This window comes from Caretta caretta, chromosome 3 (genome assembly GCF_965140235.1).
Source record: "Caretta caretta isolate rCarCar2 chromosome 3, rCarCar1.hap1, whole genome shotgun sequence".
NCBI lineage: Eukaryota > Metazoa > Chordata > Testudines > Cheloniidae > Caretta > Caretta caretta.
In genome coordinates, this window is record NC_134208.1 from 50,663,861 (window position 1) to 50,686,570 (window position 22,710).

The 22,710-nt window shown below is 44.9% G+C and overlaps 1 protein-coding gene and 1 long non-coding RNA gene across 10 annotated transcripts in view; both read left to right on the forward strand.

The window, feature by feature from the left end:
* Positions 1-22,710, forward strand: part of LOC125634449 (isoaspartyl peptidase/L-asparaginase) — a 258,209-nt gene that overhangs the window by 129,128 nt on the left and 106,371 nt on the right. The window lies entirely within an intron of this gene.
* LOC142071518 (uncharacterized) lies at positions 18,535-21,565 on the forward strand. The gene is made up of 2 exons (XR_012667586.1): positions 18,535-20,032; positions 20,977-21,565. It is a non-coding gene; the product is annotated as an uncharacterized LOC142071518 (long non-coding RNA).

The window sequence follows — 22,710 nt, forward strand, 5'->3', positions numbered from 1 at the left end:
ATAATGTTCTCATTTTGACTCCCTGCTAGCATCTTCTTCTGTTTGATCCTGTCCTTACAAACCTGTAATCATCAAGTTTCAGGCAGCAGGCTCTTTAATGTGAAAATTGAAATAGCCTGAAAAGATTACTTCTAAACTCAGGTAACATAGGATTGTGCCCTGCAGTGCAGTATGATACAATGCAGAGAGAGAGAGTTGTAGTGATGCTTAAATTGAGGACATATGGAGTGGGATCGAAACAGTCCAGCAGGTATTGTGGGAATGCTGCCAAGAGGAGAAGAGTGTTTCACTGTCACCTTCACTTCACAGAGATAAAAGCTTAAGAAGGAACAAGTGAATAGTTCTGGTGCCGATTACAGAAAGTAAGATGAGCTTGTGGAGGGAGGCTATAAAAATAGTAGGCTGGAGGTCCTAAGTGACACACTGATAATTTGAAGTCTTTCATCCTCTGTCTAAATTTCATTATCGATGACACCTCTGTGAGTGATGTGTTTATGCAAGAAGCTCTCTCTGAACACTGGGAACTTAATTACCTTCTGTGTTGATACGGGTTGATTAGCTAGTGGCCTTCAACGGGGATGCAATAGCCCTGGTCATTTTTAACATCCCTTGAGGATGGTAGCATGTAGTGTGTGTGGATGTACACATGCTGAAAAAAGTATGCTCAGCAGTTTTCTTTTTAAAAAAGTTAATAATTCAGATATGACAAGTTTCAGTGGTGCACTGTACAAAAATGTTCTGTTTTCAAATGAAAGATTTTAGAATATGTGTTAGGTATCGAAGAAAAAATATTGCTATGCTAATTATTTTATTATATTTATTTTCTTGCTCCCAGATTTCAAGCGTAACCAATTTTCTGTTATTATATCTAATTGGATGGAGTAAACAGACTAGCTGTGTGATGATTCTGAGGGCTCATATTTCTCCTGTTCATGACTATGACTAAATGGCTAAAGGCACTCAGTGAATCAGCATTCAGATTATCAAAACAGATAGATATTTAAAGAGACAGATGTAGACAGATATAGAAATAAAGAACCACATTAACATTTTTGCTTGATTTCAAAGAGAAAATTAATGCAGACCATCTATATTCCCAAACTCTAAATACTTGAGTCATGTTGAATGTTAATATCATTAGGTTAAGTCATCCCCCATCAAATGAGAATGCTCATGTATACTGAGAGCCCTTCATCTTTGGCGTTGGGAAAGGACAGTAAAATAGGCAGGCTGCAAACCTTCCCATTACAGAAGGTTTAATCTAAATAGGACTATACTGACCAGCTTTTTGGATAATATTTTCTAAAGGTATGTCTACACTGCAATTAGACACCCATGGCCAAGCTTGTGGGGTTCAGGCTAAGAGGCTGCTTAATTGTGGTTTAGACACTCATACCTGGGATAGATCCCAAGCTCTTAGATCTTCCCACCTCACAGGGTCCTAGAGCCTGGACTCCAGCCTGAGCCTGAATGCCCACACTGCAGTTAAACAGCCCCTTTCCCAAGGACTGCAAACCCAAGTCATCTGGCACGGGACAGCCACAGGTTTTTAATAGGAGTGTAGACATAACCTAGGAAACCAGTCTGTATATATAATGTATATACCATGTGTATATAACAATAGCAGGTGAAATATAATTTGGAGAAATTCTAAACACACACACACACACACACACACACACACAGAATCATAGAATATCAGGGTTGGAAGGGACCTCAGGAGGTCATCTAGTCTAACCCCCTGCTCAAAGCAGGACCAATCTCCAACTAAATCATCCCAGCCAGGGCTTTGCCAAGCCTGATCTTAATAACCTCTAAGGAAGAAGATTCCACCACCTCCCTAGGTAACCCATTCCAGTGCTTCACCACCCTTCTGGTGAAAAAGTTTTTCCTAATATCCAACCTAGACCTCCCCCACTGCAACTTGATACCATTGCTCCTTGTTCTGTCATCTGGTACCACTGAAAACAGTCTAGCTCCATCCTCTTTGGAACCCCTTTCAGGTAGTTGAGAGCAGCTATCAAATCCCACCTCATTCTTCTCTTCCGCAGACTAAACAATCCCAGTTCCCTCAGCCTCTCCTCATTAGTCATGTGCTCCAGTCACCTAATGATTTTTGTTGCCCTCCGCTGGATGTTTTCCAATTTTTCCAGATCCTTCTTGTAGTGTGGGGCCCAAAACCGGACACAGTACTCCAGATGAGGTCTCGCCGATGTCTAATAGAGGGGAATGATCACATCCCTCAATCTGCTGGCAATGCTCCTACTTATACAGCCCAAAATGCCATAAACCTTTGTCAAGGTTCCTTCCCCACTCTGAACTCTAGGGTACAGATGTGGGGACCTGCATGAAAGATCCCCTAAGATTATTCTTACCAGCTTAGGTTAAAAACTTCCCCAAGGTAAAAACTTTTCCTAGTCCTTGAACAGTATGCTGCCACCACAAAGCCTTTTAAACAAAGAACAGGGAAAGAGCCCACTTGGAGACGTCTTCCCCCAAAATATCCCCCCAAGCCCCACACCCCCTTTCCTGGGGAAGGCTTGATAATAATATCCTCACCAATTGGTATAGGTGAACACAGACCCAAACCCTTGGATCTTAAGAACAATGAAAAAGCAATCACGTTCTTAAAAGAAGAATTTTATTTTAAAAAAAAGGTAAAAGAATAACCTCTCTAAAATCAGGATGGTAAATACTTTACAGGATAATCAGATTCAAAACATAGAGAATCCCTCTAGGCAAAACCTTAAGTTACAAAAAGACTCAAAAACAGGAATACACATTACCTCCAGCACAGTGAATTTTACAAGCCAAAAAACAAAAGGAAATCTAATGCATTTTCTAGCTAGATTACTTACTAACTTTACAGGAGTTGGAAGGCTTGCATTCCTGATCTGTTCCTGGCAAAAGAATTGCACAGACAGACAAAAACCCTTCTCCCCCCCCCCCCGACTCCAGATTTGAAAGAATCTTGTCCCCTCATTGGTTATTTTGGGTCATGTGCCAGCAAGGTTACCTTAGCATCTTAACCCTTTACAGGTGAAAGGATTTTGCCTCTGGCCAGGAGGGATTTTATAGCACTGTATACAGAAAGGTTGTTACCCTTCCCTTTATATTTATGACAGCCTTCTTGCAACAAGGGAACACTGTTGACTCATATCCAGCTTCTCATCCACTGTAACCCCTAGGTCCTTTTCTGTAGAACTGCTGCCTAGCCATTCGGTCCATAATCTATAGCAGTGCATGGGATTCTTCTGTCCTAAGTTCAGGACTCTGCACTTGTCCTTGTTGAACCTCATCAGATTTATTTTGGCCCAATCCTCCAATTTGTCTAGGTCACTCTGGATCCTATCCCTACCTTCCAGCATATCTACCTCTCCCCACAGTTTAGTATCATCCGCGCACTTGCTGAGGGTGCAATCTATCAGACAGTTGCAGTGGCACAGGAGCTAGCAAACACAGCTGTAAACAGGGGAGTTTGAGTGGGAGTTCTGTTGGAGGAGAAGATTAACAGGATTTAGGTGGCAAGGCTATGACAGATAAAGAGGCAGCAGTGGGAGTGACCCATCTAGTGGAAGACACAATGAGGATGACTGGATGTGGAAGCTGTGGTATGTACATGATCCTGGAGGGGGCACCTGGTAAAAGTTTTGTCTGTATGAAATGCCGTCTGATAGAGCTGATGGAGGAAAAGATCCAAGGTTTGGAGATGCAGGTGGAAAGTCTGGTAGAGTTTAGGAAGGGGTTTGAGCAGATTATGGAGGTATCTGAAGGGAAAAGCTCAGACTTGCAGGTGGAATCAGGGCTGGGGAATTCTGAGGGGAGACTGGGTGAGGAAAGTGGTCAGTGGAAGCATGTGACTAAAAGAACCAGGCAGAGGAAAAGACGGGCTAGTGAAGGAGAAATAGAGCTCAAGAATAGGTTTGCGGAGTTGGAAAATGAAGAAGGGGCTCAGCAGGTAGTCACTGAAGGTGGAAGGGCAAGGAAGAAGAGAAGAGCAGCTAGTCCTATAGGAAAAGGGGAAAAGTTAATGGAGATTACACCAAATATGAGCCCCAGGAGGATACAGGATGGGTTAAAGAGGATTACAGGGGAGAATAGGAATGGAAAGACCTTGCGGCCAGCGGGAACAGGGGATAGACTGGAGAATAGCACCGTCACTAGTAAAAGGCAGGTCTATGTGATTGGGGACTCTTTACTGAGAAGAATAGATAGGCCTGTAACCAGAGCTGATCCGGAGAATAGGAGGGTGTGCTGTCTTCCAGGTGCTAAGATACGGGATGTAGACCTAAGGTTGAAAAGGATTCTAAAGGGAGCAGGAAAGAATCCCCTAATTATCCTTCATGTGGGAACAAATGATACGGCTAGATTTTTGCTGGAAAGTATTAAGGGAGACTATACTAGGCTGGGGAAGACGCTTAAGGAAATTGAGGCTCGGGTGATCTTTAGTGGGATTCTGCCTGTTCCTAGAGAAGGGCAACAAAGCTGTGACAAGATTATGACTATCAACAGATGGCTTAGGCAGTGGTGCTATAAGGAGGGCTTTGGGATGTATGGCCACTGGGAGGCCAGAGGACTGTTCTCTCAGAATGGACTTCACCTGAGTAGGGAGGGAAATAGACTTCTAGGATGGAGGCTGGCACAACTGATTAAGAGAGCTTTAAACTAGGAATTTTGGGGAGATGGTTGGGAGATGTCCAGGTAATCTCCATGCCGGATTTTAGCATGGAGAGGAAAGAAAACGAAGTAAGAAAGGATACAGCCGTGGGTAGGAGGAAGGGCAGTGTAGATACCCGTTTAATAGGTTATACTGGTTGTAGAATGACCGTGCCTAATAGAGTACAGAATGTGAGTGAGGCCAAACAGCAAAAATTAAGATGTTTGTACACTAATGCGAGGAACCTAGGTAACAAAATGGAGGAACTAGAGCTACTGGTGCAGGAAGTGAAACCAGATATTATAGAGATAACAGAAACATGGTGGAATAGTAGTCATGACTGGACTACAGGTATTGAGGGGTATGTGCTGTTTAGGAAAGACCGAAATAAAGGTAAAGGTGGTGGAGTAGCATTGTATATCAATGATGAGGTAGAATGTAAAGAAATAAGAAGCAATGAAATGGATATGACTGAGTCCGTCTGGGCAAAAATTACATTGGGGAAAAAAACTATTAGAGCTTCCCCTGGGATACTGCCTGGGGTGTGCTATAGACCTCTGGGATCTAATTTGGATATGGATAGAGCCCTTTTTAATGTTTTTAATAAAGTAAATACTAATGGAAACTGAGTGATCATGGGAGACTTTAACTTCCCAGATATAGACTGGAGGACGAGTGCTAGTAATAATAATAGGGCTCAGATTTTCCTAGATGCGATTCCTGATGGATTCCTTCAGCAAGTAGTTGCTGAACCGACTAGAGGGGATGCCATTTTAGATTTGGTTTTGGTGAGCAGTGAGGACCTCATAGAAGAAATGGTTGTAGGGGATAGTCTTGGCTCAAATGATCATGAGCTAATTCAGTTCAAACTGAACGGAAGGATTAACAAAAATAAATCTGCAACTAGGGTTTTTGATTTCAAAAGGACTGACTTTCAAAAATTAAGGAAATTAGTTAGGGAAGTGGATTGGACTGAAGAATTTATGGATCTAAAGGTAGAGGAGGCCTGGGATTATTTTAAATCAAAGCTGCAGAAGCTATCGGAAGCCTGCATCCGAAGAAAGGGGAAAAAATTCATAGGCAGGAGTTGTAGACCAAGCTGGAAGAGCAAGCATCTCAGAGAGATGATTAAGAAAAAGCAGAAAGCATACAGGGAGTGGAAGAAGGGAGGGATCAGCAAGGAAAGCTACCTTATTGAGGTCAGAACATGTAGGGATAAAGTGAGACAGGCTAAAAGTCAAGTAGAGTTGGACCTTGCAAAGGGAATTAAAACCAATAGTAAAAGGTTCTATAGTCATATAAATAAGAAGAAAACAAAGAAAGAAGTGGGACCGCTAAACACTGAGGATGGAGTGGAGGTCAAGGATAATCTAGGCATGGCCCAATATCTAAACAAATACTTTGCCTCAGTCTTTAATAAGACTAAAGAGGATCTTAGGGATGGTAGCATGACAAATGGGAATGAGGATATGGAGGTAGACATTACCATATTTGAGGTAGAAGCGAAACTCAAACAGCTTAATGGGACTAAATCGGGGGGCCCAGATAATCTTCATCCAAGAATATTAAAAGAATTGGCACATGAAATTGCAAGCCCATTAGCAAGAATTTTTAATAAATCTGTAAACTCAGGGGTTGTACTGTATGATTGGAGAATTGCTAACGTAGTTCCTATTGTTAAGAAAGGGAAAAAAAGTGATCCGGGTAATTATAGGCCTGTTAGTTTAACATCTGTAGTATGCAAGGTCTTGGAAAAAATGTTGAAGGAGAAGGTAGTTAAGGACATTGAAGTCAATGGTAAATGGGACAAAATACAACATGGTTTTACAAAAGGTAGATTGTGCCAAATCAACCTGATCTCCTTCTTTGATAAAGTAACAGATTTTTTAGACAAAGGAAACGCAGTGGATATAATTTACCTAGATTTTAGTAAGGCGTTTGATACCGTGCCACATGGAGAATTATTAGTTAAATTGGATAAGATGGGGATCAATAGGAAAATTCAAAGTTGGATAAGGAATTGGTGAAAGGGGAGACTACAACGGGTCCTACTGAAAGGTGAACTGTCAGGCTGGAGGGAGGTTACCAGTGGAGTTCCTCAAGGATCGGTTTTGGGACCAATCTTATTTAATCTTTTTAATTACTGACCTTGGCACAAAAAGTGGGAGTGTGCTAATAAAGTTTGCGGATGATACAAAGCTGGGAGGTATTGCCAATTTAGAGAAGGACAGGAATATCCTACAGGAGCATCTGGATGACCTTGTAAACTGGAGTAATAGTAATAGGATGAAATTTAATAGTGAGAAGTGTAAGGTCATGCATTTAGGGATTAATAACAAGAATTTTAGTTTTAAGCTAGGGACGCATCAATTAGAAGTAACGGAGGAAGAAAAGGACCTTGGAGTATTGGTTGATCATAGAGTGACTATGAGCTGCCAATGTGATATGGCTGTGAAAAAAGCTAATGCAGTCTTGGGATGCATCAGGAGAGGTATTTCCAGTAGGGATAAGGAGGTTTTAGTACCGTTATACAAGGCACTGGTGAGACCTCACCTGGAATACTGTGTGCAGTTCTGGACTCCCATGTTTAAGGGGGAAGAATTCAAACTGGAACAGGTACAGAGAAGGGCTACTAGGATGATCCGAGGAATGGAAAACTTGTCTTATGAAAGGAGACTCAAGGAGCTTGGCTTGTTTAGCCTAACTAAACGAAGGTTGAGGGGAGATATGATTGCTCTGTATAAATATATCCGAGGGATAAATATCAGAGAGGGAGAGGAATTATTTAAGCTCAGTACCAATGTGGACACAAGAACAAATTGGTACAAACTGGCCACCAGGAAATTTAGACTAGAAATTAGACAAAGGTTTCTAACCATCAGAGTAGTGAAGTTTTGGAATAGCCTTCCAAGGGAAGCAGTGGGGGCAAAAGATCTATCTGGCTTTAAGATTAAACTCGATAAATTTATGGAGGAGATGGTATGATGGGATAACATGGTTTTGGTAATTAACTATTCATGGTAAATAGGCCCAATGGCCTGTGATGGGATATTAGATGGGGTGGGATCCGAGTTACCCAGAAAAGAATTTTCTGTAGTATCTGGCTGATGAATCTTGCCCATATGGTCAGGATTTAGCTGATCGCCATATTTGGGGTCGGGAAGCAATTTTCCTCCAGGGCAGATTGGAAGAGGCCCTGGAGGTTTTTCGCCTTCCTCTGTAGCATGGGGCATGGGTCACTTGCTGGAGGATTCTCTGCTCCTTGAAGTCTTTAAACTACGATTTGAGGACTTCAGTAGCACAGATATAGGTGTGAGGTTTTTTGCAGGAGTGGTTAGTGAAATTCTGTGGCCTGCGTTGTGCAGGAGGTCAGACTAGATGATCATAATGGTCCCTTCTGACCTAAATATCTATGAATCTATTAATCTATCTGTCAAGGTTCCTCCCCCACTCTGAACTCTAGGGTACAGATGTGGGGACCTGCATGAAAAACCTCCTAAGCTTATCTTTACCAGCTTAGGTCAAAACTTCCCCAAGGTACAAAATATTACACCCGTTATCCTTGGAATGGCCGCTACCACCACCAAACTAATACTGGTTACTGGGGAAGAGCTGTTTGGACGCGTCCTTCCCCCCAAAATACCTCCCAAAACCTTGCACCCCACTTCCTGGACAAGGTTTGGTAAAAAGCCTCACCAATTTGCCTAGGTGACTACAGACCCAGACCCTTGGATCTTAAGGGCAATGAACAATCCTCCCAACACTTGCACCCCCCCTTTCCTGGGAAATGTTGGATAAAAAGCCTCACCAATTTGCATAGGTGACCACAGACCCAAACCCTTGGATCTGAGAACAATGAAAAAGCATTCAGTTTTTACAAGAAGACTTTTAATAAAAAATAGAAGTAAATAGAAATAAAGAAATCCCCCCCTGTAAAATCAGGATGGTAGATATCTTACAGGGTAATTAGATTCAAAAACATAGAGAACCCCTCTAGGCAAAACCTTAAGTTACAAAAAAGATGCACAGACAGAAATAGTTATTCTATTCAGCACAATTCTTTTCTCAGCCATTTAAAGAAATCATAATCTAACACATACCTAGCTAGATTACTTACTAAAAGTTCTAAGACTCCATTCCTGTTCTGTCCCTGGCAAAGACCAGCATACAGACAGACACAGACCCTTTGTTTCTCTCCCTCCTCCCAGCTTTTGAAAGTATCTTGTCTCCTCATTGGTCATTTTGGTCAGGTGCCAGCGAGGTTACCTTTAGCTTCTTAACCCTTTACAGGTGAGAGGAGCTTTCCCCTGGCCAGGAGGGATTTCAAAGGGGTTTACCCTTCCCTTTATATTTATGACACGCCCCCCAAATCTCAGCTAGGGTGGAACACTGGCTGGGATTTCTTCCTGGAGCTCTAGGAAAAACAGAGTTAATAAGACACATGCATCTCTAAATATACTACCAAGTACATAAAGACTAACAATATTTTCCACATCTCAAGGACGATTTTAACCAGTTGATTCTGGGAAACTTTCACGGGAGAGTGCATCAGCCACTTTGTTAGAAGCTCCTGAGATGTGTTGGATGTCGAAATCAAAATCTTGGAGAGCTAAACTCCACCGAAGAAGTTTTTTGTTAGTTTCCTTGACGGTGTGAAGCCACTTCAGTGCAGCATGGTCGGTTTGCAGGTGAAAACGCCGTCCCCAAACATATGGGCGTAGCTTTTCCAGAGCGTAGACAATGGCATAACATTCTTTTTCAGTGACTGACCAGTTGCTTTCCCTCTCAGACAGTTTTTTGCTGAGAAACACTACAGGGTGGAATTCTTGATCAGGTCCTTTCTGCATTAAAACTGCTCCCACACCACGTTCGGACGCATCCGTGGTTACTAGGAACGGTTTGTCAAAGTCTGGGGCCCTTAGTACAGGGTCAGACATGAGTGTCGCTTTAAGCTTGTTAAAGGCCTTCTGACACTTTTCGGTCCACTGAACAGCATTTGGCTGTTTCTTTTTGGTTAGGTCTGTTAGTGGGGCAGCGATTTGGCTGTAGTGCGGTACAAATCGTCTGTAATAACCGGCCAAGCCTAAGAAGGATTGAACCTGTTTCTTTGACTTTGGGACAGGCCACTTTTGGATAGCATCCACTTTGGCCTGTAGGGGGCTGATAGTTCCTTGACCCACCTGGTGTCCAAGGTAAGTCACTCTGTTTAGGCCTATTTGACACTTCTTAGCCTTAACAGTTAGTCCTGCCTCCCTTATGCGCTCAAGGACTTTTTGTAGATGTTCCAGGTGGTCTGCCCAGGAATCCGAAAATATGGCCACATCGTCAAGGTAGGCGACTGCATATTCTCCTAATCCCGCTAGGAGACCATCTACAAGTCTTTGGAAAGTGGCGGGTGCATTTCGCAGCCCAAAAGGGAGTACATTAAATTCATACAGCCCGAGATGTGTGATGAAGGCTGACCTTTCCTTGGCAGATTCATCTAGCAGTACCTGCCAGTACCCCTTGGTTAAGTCCAAGGTAGAGATGAACTGGGCCCGTCCCAGTTTCTCTAATAGTTCATCTGTGCGTGGCATGGGATAGTTGTCTGGGCGAGTTACAGCATTTAGCTTACGGTAGTCCACGCAAAAACGTATTTCCCCATCTGGTTTGGGAACTAGAACCACTGGAGATGCCCATGCACTTTCAGAGGGGCGGATTACACCCATCTGTAACATATCCTGGATCTCCCGTTCTATAGCAGTTTTAGCTTGAGGAGACATCCGGTAAGGTTGGACCCTAATTGGGTGAGCATTACCTGTGTCAATGGAGTGGTATGCCCGTTCAGTCAGTCCTGGGGTGGCTGAGAACGTTGGCGCGTAGCTAGTGCACAGCTCCTTGATCTGCTGTCGCTGTATACGCCCAAGGGTCATGGAGAGGTTCACCTCTTCCACACCACCACCACATTTCCCTTCGTAGTAGACACCTTCGGGCCACTCAGCGTCGTCTCCTCCGTGGGCTGTAAACTGACAAACCTTTAATTCTCTGGAATAAAAGGGCTTTAGAGAATTAATATGGTACACCTTAGGCTTTCGGTTGGAGGTGGGGAATGCTATGAGATAATTAACAGCTCCCAGGCGCTCCTGGACCATGAATGGCCCTTCCCACGATGCTTCCATTTTATGGGCCTGGAGCGCCTTTAAGACCATGACCTGGTCTCCTACTTTGAAGGAACGCTCTCTGGCATGTTTATCATACCAGGCTTTTTGCTCTTTTTGAGCATCCTGTAAGTTTTCTCTAGGAAGGGCTAAAGAGGTTCGGAGGGTGTTTTGTAGGTCGGTTACGAAGTCCAGAATGTTAGTTCCTGGAGAAGGTGTAAATCCCTCCCATTGCTGCTTCACCAACTGCAATGGCCCCTTAACCTCACGGCCATATACAAGTTCAAATGGGGAAAACCCTAAACTGGGATGTGGTACAGCTCTGTAGGCAAAGAGCAACTGCTGCAACACTAGGTCCCAATCATTGGAGTGCTCATTTACAAATTTACGTATCATGGCCCCCAAAGTTCCATTAAACTTCTCCACCATGCCATTTGTTTGATGATGGTAAGGAGTGGCAACCAAGTGATTTACCCCATGAGCTTCCCAAAGGTTTTTCATAGTTCCTGCCAGGAAATTAGTCCCTGCATCGGTGAGGATGTCGGAGGGCCAACCTACCCTGGCAAAAATGTCTGCTAGTGCCTGGCACACACTTTTAGCCCTGGTGTTGCTTAGAGCTACTGCTTCCGGCCATCGGGTGGCAAAATCCATGAAAGTCAGTATGTACTGCTTTCCTCTGGGTGTCTTTTTCGGAAAAGGACCCAGAATATCCACAGCTACTCGCTGAAATGGAACTTCAATGATGGGGAGTGGCTGGAGAGGGGCTTTGACCTGGTCTTGGGGTTTTCCCACTCTTTGGCACACCTCACAAGACTGGACATAGGTAGAAACATCCTTGCCCATTCCCTCCCAGTGGAATGACCCCCCCAAACGGTCTTTGGTCCTGTTCACCCCAGCATGGCCACTAGGGTGATCATGGGCTAAGCTCAAGAGCTTGGCCCGGTATTTAGTTGGAACTACCAACTGTCTCTGAGGATGCCAGTCTTCCTGGTGTCCACCAGAAAGAGTTTCCTTGTATAAAAGTCCTCTTTCTACAACAAACCTGGATCGATTAGAAGAGCTGAGAGGCGGTGGGTTGCTCCGTGCCGCCGTCCAAGCTCTCTGGAGGCTTTCATCTGCTTCCTGTTCGGTCTGGAACTGTTCCCTTGATGCTGGAGACATCAGTCCCTCATTGGATTGTGGACCTAGGCTTGGTCCCTCTGGAAGCGATATAGGGGATGGAGCTGTTTCTGTTGACTGTGAACCGCTCTCCGCTGGTGCACTATGTTGGGATTCAGGCTCCGGCTGAGCCTCTTGTGTAGGGTTATCGGCTGCTGCCAGTTCAGGTTCAGTGGGGCCCTCTGGTGTTGAGGTTGCAAGTACTGGATTCAGTGCTGGCACGGGGTCTGGTGTTGGTTGTTTGGCTGGTTCCGGTTCTGGGACTGGTTCCGTCTGGGTCTCTGGGACTGGATCCACTACTGCTGTTGCAGACATTGGCCTGGGGTCCGGGTCCATCACCTCTGACTGGGTCCTGATAGAAGTTTCCGGAACAGAGCTAGGCCTCACGGCTTGTTTAGCCTGGCTGCGGGTGACCATTCCCACCCTCTTGGCCTGCTTCACATGATTGGCCAAGTCTTCCCCCAACAGCATGGGGATGGGATAATCATCATAGACTGCAAAAGTCCACATTCCTGACCAGCCCTTGTACTGGACAGGCAACTTGGCTGTAGGCAAATTGAAAGAGTTGGACTTGAAGGGTTGAATCGTCACTTGGATCTCTGGGTTGATTAAATTGGGGTCCACTAAGGAAGCATGGATAGCTGACACTTGTGCTCCGGTGTCCCTCCACGCGGTGACCTTCTTCCCGCCCACACTCACAGTTTCCCTCCGCTCCAAGGGTATCTGGGAAGTATCTAGGCCTGTGGACCTCTGGTGTGATTCCGGTGCAATGAACTGTAATCTGTTGGGGTTCTTGGGGCAGTTGGCCTTTACATGCCCCAGCTCGTTACATTTAAAACATCGTCCAGCTGACGGGTCACTGGGGCGAGGAGGGCTGCTGGAGAACGGGGTGGTGGGACGATAAGGGGTCTGGAGGGCTCTTTGGGAGGTAGGTGGGGCTTTGGGCGGCCCCCGGTAATAGGGTGTGGTCTGGGGTGGTCCCTTCTGGTCTCCGCTCCAACTGCGACCAGTTTTCTTCTTCTCTGCCACCTCCACCCATCTGGCTCCAATCTCTCCTGCCTCGATTACAGTTTTGGGTTTCCCATCTAGGATGTATCTTTCTATTTCCTCAGGAACACCCTCTAAGAATTGTTCCATTTGCATTAGGAAGGGCAAATTTACTGGAGATTCAACACTTGCTCCTGATATCCAGGCATCCCAATGTTTCACAATGTGGTAGGCATGTCGGGTAAATGACATGTCTGGTTTCCACCTTAGGGCTCTGAACCTCCGACGAGACTGCTCGGGTGTTATCCCCATTCTGACTCTCGCCTTGGATTTAAACAGTTCATACTTGTTCATGTGTTCTTTAGGCATTTCAGCTGCCACCTCAGCTAAGGGTCCACTGAGCTGCGGCCTCAGCTCTACCATGTATTGGTCAGTAGAGATGTTGTACCCAAGGCAGGCCCTTTCGAAGTTCTCTAAGAAGGCCTCAGTATCATCACCTGCCTTGTAGGTGGGGAACTTTCTGGGATGGGAAGTGGTACCTGGAGAAGGATTGCTAGGGTTTGTTGGTATATTCTGCTGGGCCTTTATCTTCTCCACCTCCTCCACATGCTTCCTCTCTTTTTCCTTCTCCTCCAGTTCTTTGGCCCTTGCTTCCATTTCTTTGTCCCTTGCTTCCATTTTCAGCCGCATGAGTTCTATCTGTCTTTCATGTTCCCTTTGTTTTTCCTCAGCCTGAAATTTGGCTAATTCCAGCTGTAGTCGAGCTGAGGATTTGGTCATTCTAACCTCTCTGTTTTTAACTAACTTTACACCCGAGGTTTAGAAATAAACAAACAAAACGTGGCTGTAAAATTTTGCTGTGCTGGAATAGAATACCTATTCTCTGATAGTGACTGTCAGCCTACAGAAAAAAACAATTCCCTTGTCTCTGCTCTGGGCCCAAATTAAAGCAAAAAAACTCCAACTACTTGGAAACCTGCTTACCCAGCCCAAAGAAAAAGCAAATGGGTAGAACACACACCCCCTATTTACTTTTAGGAAGAAAAGAAAAAAAAAACCTCTGGGTTGGAAGACTGTGAATTTCCCTGCAGGAGTTAAGTACCCTGCCTCCAGGCAAAGAAAACCTGCAATTCACAAGATAATCCCCTTTTGTCTCTGCTTGGCCACAAAGCAGAGAGAAACCAAGCTGCTTTCAGTTTCAAAGCTGCTTTCTGGACTTCCTAAAAATTCCTTTTTAAAATCTGTATTTCTAGTTCAAAAAATCTCAACTGGATCTCAAAATGATTTCAGGTTAATCCCACCACTGTGCCACCATGTCAAGGTTCCTCCCCCACTCTGAACTCTAGGGTACAGATGTGGGGACCTGCATGAAAAACCTCCTAAGCTTATCTTTACCAGCTTAGGTCAAAACTTCCCCAAGGTACAAAATATTACACCCGTTATCCTTGGAATGGCCGCTACCACCACCAAACTAATACTGGTTACTGGGGAAGAGCTGTTTGGACGCGTCCTTCCCCCCAAAATACCTCCCAAAACCTTGCACCCCACTTCCTGGACAAGGTTTGGTAAAAAGCCTCACCAATTTGCCTAGGTGACTACAGACCCAGACCCTTGGATCTTAAGGGCAATGAACAATCCTCCCAACACTTGCACCCCCCCTTTCCTGGGAAATGTTGGATAAAAAGCCTCACCAATTTGCATAGGTGACCACAGACCCAAACCCTTGGATCTGAGAACAATGAAAAAGCATTCAGTTTTTACAAGAAGACTTTTAATAAAAAATAGAAGTAAATAGAAATAAAGAAATCCCCCCTGTAAAATCAGGATGGTAGATATCTTACAGGGTAATTAGATTCAAAAACATAGAGAACCCCTCTAGGCAAAACCTTAAGTTACAAAAAAGATGCACAGACAGAAATAGTTATTCTATTCAGCACAATTCTTTTCTCAGCCATTTAAAGAAATCATAATCTAACACATACCTAGCTAGATTACTTACTAAAAGTTCTAAGACTCCATTCCTGTTCTGTCCCTGGCAAAGACCAGCATACAGACAGACACAGACCCTTTGTTTCTCTCCCTCCTCCCAGCTTTTGAAAGTATCTTGTCTCCTCATTGGTCATTTTGGTCAGGTGCCAGCGAGGTTACCTTTAGCTTCTTAACCCTTTACAGGTGAGAGGAGCTTTCCCCTGGCCAGGAGGGATTTCAAAGGGGTTTACCCTTCCCTTTATATTTATGACACTATCCCATCGTCCAAATAATTAATAAAGATGTTAAACAAAATTGGCCCCAGGACTGACCTCTGGGGCACTCTGCTTGATACCGGCTGCCAACTAGACATCGAGCCATTGACCACTACCCTTTGGACCCGACAATCTAGCCAGCTTTATGTCCACCTTACAGTCCATTCATCCAGTCCATACCTTTTTAACTTGCTGGCAAGAATACTGTGGGAGAACATATCAAAAGCTTTGCCAAAGTCAAGATAATCACGTCCACTGCTTTCCCCATATCCACAGATCCAGTTATCTCATCATAGAAGTCAATCAGGTTGGTCAGGAATAACATGCCCTTGGTGAAACCATGTTGACTATTCTTGATCACCTTCCTCTCCTCCAAGTTCTTCAAAATGGTTTCCTTAAGGACATGCTCCATGATTTTTCCCGGACTGAGGTGAGGCTGACCGGTCTTTAGTTCTCCAGGTTCTCCTTCTTCCCTTTTTTAAAGATGGGCACTATATTTGCCTTTTTCCAATCGTCCGGGACCTCCCCGTATCACCATGAGTTTTCAAAGATAATGGCCAATGGCTCTGCATTCACATCAGCCAATTCCTTCAGCAACCTCGGATGCATTAGTTCTGGACCAATGGACTTGTGCATGTCCAGCTTTTCTAAATAGTCCTTAACCTGTTCTTTCACCACTGAGGGCTGGTCACCTTCTCCCCATACTATGTTGCCCAGAATAGCAGTGTGGGAGCTGACCTTGTCTTTGAAGACTAAGGGAAAACAAGCATTGAGTATTCAGCTTTTTCCACATCATCTGTCACTGTGTTGCCTTCCCCATTCATTAAGGGTCCCACACTTTCCCTGCCCTTTTTTTGTTACTAACATACCTGTAGAATCCCTTCTTGCTACCCTTCACATCCCTTGCTAGCTGCAACTCCAGTTGTGTTTTGGCCTTCCTGATTACATCCCTGCATGTTCGGTGTATATGCATGCACATATATATACTTGGTGCTTCACAACAGCTAATTTCCCAAAGCTGAGGAAAATTATGAACAAAATTGTTTTAGAGGAAAATTTTAATGAAAATGGGGAGTTCTTTAGAAGACTTTATTAGATGTTCAAGCAGCCATGATTCCCCAATCAAGGAAGAGGATAACTTTGGCTAAAAGCCCATCCTGGTTTAAGTGAAAGAAGAAATTACAAATATAACAAAAGAAAAAAGGGAAAATAGATAGCAGGTTTATTAACTACAGAATATAGTTTTTAAGTGATTATAAGGGTTAGCAAACAGATCAAAGCAGATTACCCAGCAAATGAAACAAACACACAAGCTAAACGTAATACTAAAGAAATGGTTACAAGTAGTAATTTCTCACCCTAAATGTTATTTTAGGCAGATTGCAGAGTTTCTTGAAGGCAAGTTTCTCCTGCTTGCATCTTAAAACTCCAGGTATTTCTTTCACAGGCCAGATACCTTCCCAGCCTGTGCTCAGTTCTTCTCCCTGCCACCCCGCTTTTGTTTTTGTTTCTTAGGTGTTTCCAGTAGTCATCCTGGGTGGGGATTCAGTGAAGAATGAATGCTGATTAAGTCACTCCCCAGTCTTAAATAGGTTTTACATATGGCAGGAACCCTTTGTTTTCCAGTGTGGTCTGCTGCCCCCTCAGTAGAAAAATACTGGTATTCTCTCATGGAGGCCGGTACCAGGTGACATGATCACATGACCCTGCAGCCAAACTTTCCAGGAAGGTGATAAACATATTCTAAGACCTATTGTTCACTCTAATGGCCCATCCAGACTGATTGCATTCTGTCTGGTGGGCGTTCCCCAGGTGCAAACACTTCTGTAGTATGATTGTATAGTTAATAATCCTACCTTTAGCTACAAAAATGATAAATGCATACAAATAGGATAATCATATTCAGTAAATCATAACCTTTCCAATGATACCTCACATGACACATCTTGCATAAAATACATCTTCGTTATGTTACAATTTTCATATTATAATAACCTTTTCATGAAAAATATGTGGTGTAGCATCATAGAGCCCATTCAAACATAATTTGTTTTAATACAGCTAAATGCAAGGCCATACAGCTATGGGAAAAAATGCAGGCCATATCTAAATATTTGGGCACTGCATTCTAGAAAGCAATGACTGTAAATCAGTCCTTAATTTCAAGACACTTAGGGCTGGATCCTGAAGGGAGTTAGGCGGCAAAGGGCTGCATGATTTAAAGGGTGCATAACCACAGGGACAGAGCAATTCTGATTCTCTCTCTCTCCTCTCTCTGGCCCAATAACTATTCCACTATGGATAAGTAATTACATAGTTGTTGGGCCAGAGAGAGAGAGTGGCTCCACAGCCGAGTGGTTAGAGCACCCAACTGACAGGTGGGATGCTCAGGGTCTAGTCCCCGGTTCCAAACACTCTTGTTATTTAGCCACAGTAGCATAGCTTCAACAGGAGAGATGCAGAGATCCCCAATCAATGTGTCCCATGATTCAGTGGTTAGAGCACTCTTTGAGAGGTGGGTGACCTCTCTTCAAATGGTTTCTCCCTCTCAGATAGAGAAGGAGGAATTGAAACTAGGTCTTCCACATCCCAGACAAGTGCTCTAGCCACTAGGCCAAAAAAAATAAGACCAGCAGCATCATTTCCTCTTCCTCCTAAAATGACATAAAATGCATAAGATGCTAAAAAGGGTTCCTGGCTTCAGAACTGGGAGCAAACCTAGGCACCTCCAAGACTCCAGGCTTAGTTGGTCATAAATAAAAAGGGAAGGGTAAACCCCTTTAAAATCCCTCCTGGCCAGAGGAAAAATCCTCTCACCTGTAAAGGGTTAAGAAGCTAAAGGTAACCTCGCTGGCACCTGACCAAAATGACCAATGAGGAGACAAGATACTTTCAAAAGCTGGGAGGAGGGAGAGAAACAAAGGGTCTGTGTCTGTCTGTATGCTGCTTTTGCCGGGGACAGAACAGGAATGGAGTCTTAGAACTTTTAGTAAGTAATCTAGCTAGGTATCTGTTAGATTATGATTTCTTTAAATGGCTCAGAAAGGAACTGTGCAGAATAGAATGACTATTCCTGTCTGTGTCTTTTTTGTAACTTAAGGTTTTGCCAAGAGGGATTCTCTATGTTTTGAATCTAATTATCCTGTAAGGTATCTACCATCCTGATTTTACAGAGGGGATTTCTTTACTTCTGTTAAAAGTCTTCTTGTAAGAAAACTGAATGCTTTTTCATTGTTCTCAGATCCAAGGGTTTGGGTCTGTGGTCACCTATGCAAATTGGTGAGGATTTTTACCAAACCTTCCCCAGGAAGTGGGGTGCAAGGGTTGGGAGGATTTTGCGGGGAAAGACGTGTCCAAACTATGCTTCCCAGTAAACCCAGTTGGAGTTTAGTGGTGGCAGTGGAGATCCAGGGACAAAGAATAAAATTAATTTGTACCTTGGGGAAGTTTTAATCTAAGCTGGTGAAAGTAAGCTTAGGAGGTTTTCATGCAGGTCCCCACATCTGTACCCTAGAGTTCAGAGTGGGGAAGGAACCTTGACAGTTGCCTATCTCTGTGAAAGGTGTGGTGCTTAGCACATACCCCTCTGGTCAGCTTTGGCTAGTTTAGGCAGCTTCCATTCTAGCATGATAAATTTTATAGATCTCAGTCTGACACCTATCACTCCTCATTCACTATGTAGGAGATTAGGCATCTAACTCAGACTTTGAGGATTGCAGTGATTTTTCTAGGAGCCTAAATGTTAGGTGTTGTGGTGTCACCTAACTCCAAACTTCTTTTGAGCACTCACACGTGTAAATCCTTTTGAGTGTCTGACCCTTAATAATTTAGACCTGAGATACCTAAAAGTTCCTCTAATGCACCAGAAAGAGGTCTGTTCCTCTGGTACAATGGAACTACCTACCACAAGGGACAGAGATTTCTTTTAAGACAGTTCAAGGGGGTGGAATGAACTTCCTCATGATCTTAGGCCTGGTCTACACTATGAGTCTAGGTCAAATTTAGCAGTGTTATCTTGATTTAACCCTGCACCCATCCACACGATGAAGCCCTTTTTTTCGACTTAAAGGGCTCTTAAAGTTGATTTCTTTACTCCACCCCCAACAAGGGGATAAGTGCTGAAATCGACCATGCCGGGTCAAATTTGGGGTTCTGTGGATGCAATTCGATGGTATTGCCCTCCAGGAGCTATCCCAGTGCTTCTGGACAGCACTTTCAACTCAGATGCACTGGCCAGGTATACAGGAAAAGGCCCGCAAACTTTTGAATCTCATTTCCTGTTTGACCACATGGCGAGCTCACCTGCACAGGTCACCATACAGAGCCCATCATCACAGGAGACCATGCAGTCCCAGAATTGCCTAAGAGCTCCAGCATGGACTGAATGGGAGGTACGGGATCTGATCGCTGTATGGGGAGATGAATCCGTGCTGGCAGAACTCCATTCAAAAAGACGAAATGCCAAAATATTTGAAAAAATCTCCAATGGCATGAAGGATAGAGGCTATAACAGGGATCCGCAGCAGTGCCGCCTGAAGAATAAGGAGCTCAGGCAAGCCTACCAAAAAACCAGAGAGGCAAATGGCTGCTACGGTTCAGAGCCCCAGACATGCTGCTTCGACTCTGTGCATTGACTCTGTCCAAGGTGTGGGAGGCAACACGGAAGCAGGTTTGGGGGGGCGAGGAAGATGATGATGAGGAGGAGGTTGTAGATAGCTCACAGCAAGGAAGCGGAGAAGCCAGTTTCCCCAACAGCCAGGATCTGTTTATCACACTGGACCTGGAGCCAGTACCCGGCGAACCTACACAAGGCGGGCTCCCAGACCCTGAAGGCGGAGAAGGGACCTCTGGTGAGTGTACCTTTGTAAATATTATACATGGTTTAAAAGCAAGTGTGTTTAATGATTAATTTGCCCTGGCATTCGCGGCCAGTACAGCTACTGGAAAAGTCTGTTAACATCTCTGGGGTTGGAGCGGAAATTCTCCAGGGACATCTCCATAAAGCTCTCCTGGATGTACTCCCAAAGCCTTTGTAGAAGGTTTCTGTGGAGGGCAGCCTTATTCCGTCCTCCATGTTAGGACACTTTACCACACCAGGCCAGTAGCACGTAGTCGGGAATCATTGCAGAACAAAGCACTGCAGCGTATGGTCCTGGTGTTTGCTGGCATTCAAGCAAAATCCGTTCTTTATCTCTCTGTGTTACCCTCAGGAGAGTGATATCATTCATGGTCACCTGGTTGAAATAGGGTGGTTTTAGTAAGCGGACATTTAGAGGTGCCAGTTCCTGCTGGGCTGCTTGCCTGTGGCTGAACAGAAATCTTCCCCACTGTTACCCACGCGGTGCGGGGAGGGGTGAAGCCATCATCCCAGAAAATTGGGTGTGTATGTGTGTGGGGGGGGTTAGTTGGGTTTCTGCTGCATGTTAACCTGGCAACTGCAGCCCCTCCTTTTAAATTGCCAACCCATTTTAAATGGCCAACCCAGTGGGTGCTTGGTATGTGAAATGAGGGTGCTGCTGTTTGAAACCATTCCCACATGCTTTGAAGGTTAAAGAACGCAAAAGACTGTGGCTTACCATGGCTGCCTGCACGCCGAATTCTGTTGCCCGGCCCTGCGTGAGTGATCTCTCACACCAAACTGGCATACTCTCAGTAAGAGGCAAAATGCGACCTTGTAATGAAAGCACATGTGCTGTGTAATGTTAACAGCAAAGTTTACCATGAAAAAGCATACACATTGTTCTATAAAATCTGTCTTTTTAACTACCACTCTCCCTTTTTTTTCCTACACCAGCAGCGTATGTTTCTCCTTCCCAGAGCTACTGAAGATTAGATGGCGAAAAAAACACACTCGCGATGAATTGTTCTCTGACCTCATGCTGTCCTCTCACACTGACAGAGCACAGCAAAATACGTGGAGGCAGAAAATCTCAGAGTATAGGAAAACACAGTATGACCACGGGGAGAGGTGGCAGGCTGAAGATGGTAGGTGGCGTCACCTTGCTGAAAGAAGGCAGGATTTAATGCTCAGGCTGCTGGAGGATCAAACTCATGCTCCAGCATATGGTTGAGCTGCAGGCAAGGCAGCAGGAACACAGACCGCAGCTACAGACCCTGTGTAACCAACCACCCTCCTCCCCAAGTTCCATAGCCTCCTCACCCAGATACCCAAGAATGCAGTGGGGGGCCTCCAGACACCCAGCCACTCCACCCTAGAGGATTGCCCAAGCAACAGAAGGCTGGCATTCAATAAGTTTTAAAGTGCTGTGTGGCCTGTGTGGCCTTGTCCTTCCCTCCTCCACCACCACTCCAGGGCTACCTTGGCAGTTATCCCCCTATTTGTGTGATGAATAAATAAAGAATGCATGAATGTGAAGCAACAATGACTTTATTGCCTCTGCAAGCAGTGATCGAACGGGGGAGGGGAGGGTGCTTAGCTTACAGGAAAGTAGATTGAACCCAGGGCGGGGGGTTCCATCAAGGAGAAACAAACAGAACTTTCATACCACAGCCTGGCCAGTCATGAAACTGGTTTTCAAATCTTCTCTGATGTGCACCACGCCCTCCTGTACTCTTCTAACTGCCCTGGTGTCTGGCTGTGCGTAATCAGCGTCCCTGCAATTTGACTCAACCTCCCACCCCGCCATAAACGTCTCCTCCTTACTCTCACAGATATTGTGGAGCGCACAGTAAACAGTAATAACAATGGGAATATTGGTTTCGCTGAGGTCTAAACGACTCAGTAAACTGCGCCAGCGCGCCTTTAAACACCCAAATGCACATTCTACCACCATTCTGCACTTGCTCAGCCGAAAGTTGAACTGCTCCTGACTACTGTCCAGGCTGCCTGTGTATGGCTTCATAAGCCATGGCATTAAGGGGTAGTTTGGGTCCCCAAGGATAACAATAGGTATTTCAACATCCCCAACGGTTATTTTCTGGTCTGGAAAATAAGTCCCTTGCTGCAGCCGTTCCCACAGACCAGAGTTCCTAAAGATGTGAGCGTCCCTTGTGATCCACCAGAGCTTGCAGCACTATTGAAAAGTACCTCTTGCAGTTTATGTACTCGCTGCCTTGGTGCTCTGGTGCCAAGATAGGGATATGGGTTCTGTCTATCGCCCCACCACAGTTAGGGAATCCCATTGCAGCAAAGCCATCTAGTATGACCTGCACATTTCCCAGAATCACTACCCTTGATATCAGCAGCTCAGTGATTGCATTGGCTACTTGCATCACAGCAGCCCCCACAGTAGATTTGCCCACTCCAAATTGATTCCTGTAGCTGTCTGGAGTTGCAAGCTTCCACAGGGCTATCACCACTCGCTTGTGAACTGTGAGGCCTGCTCTCATCTTGGCATTCTTGCACTTCAGGGCAGGGGAAAGCAAGTCACAAAGTTCCATGAAAGTGCCCTTACGCATGCAAAAGTTTTGCAGCCACTGGGAGTCGTCCCAGACCTGCAAGACTATGCGATCCCACCAGTCTGTGCTTGTTTCCCGGCCCAGAATCGGCGTTCCATGCCATGAACCT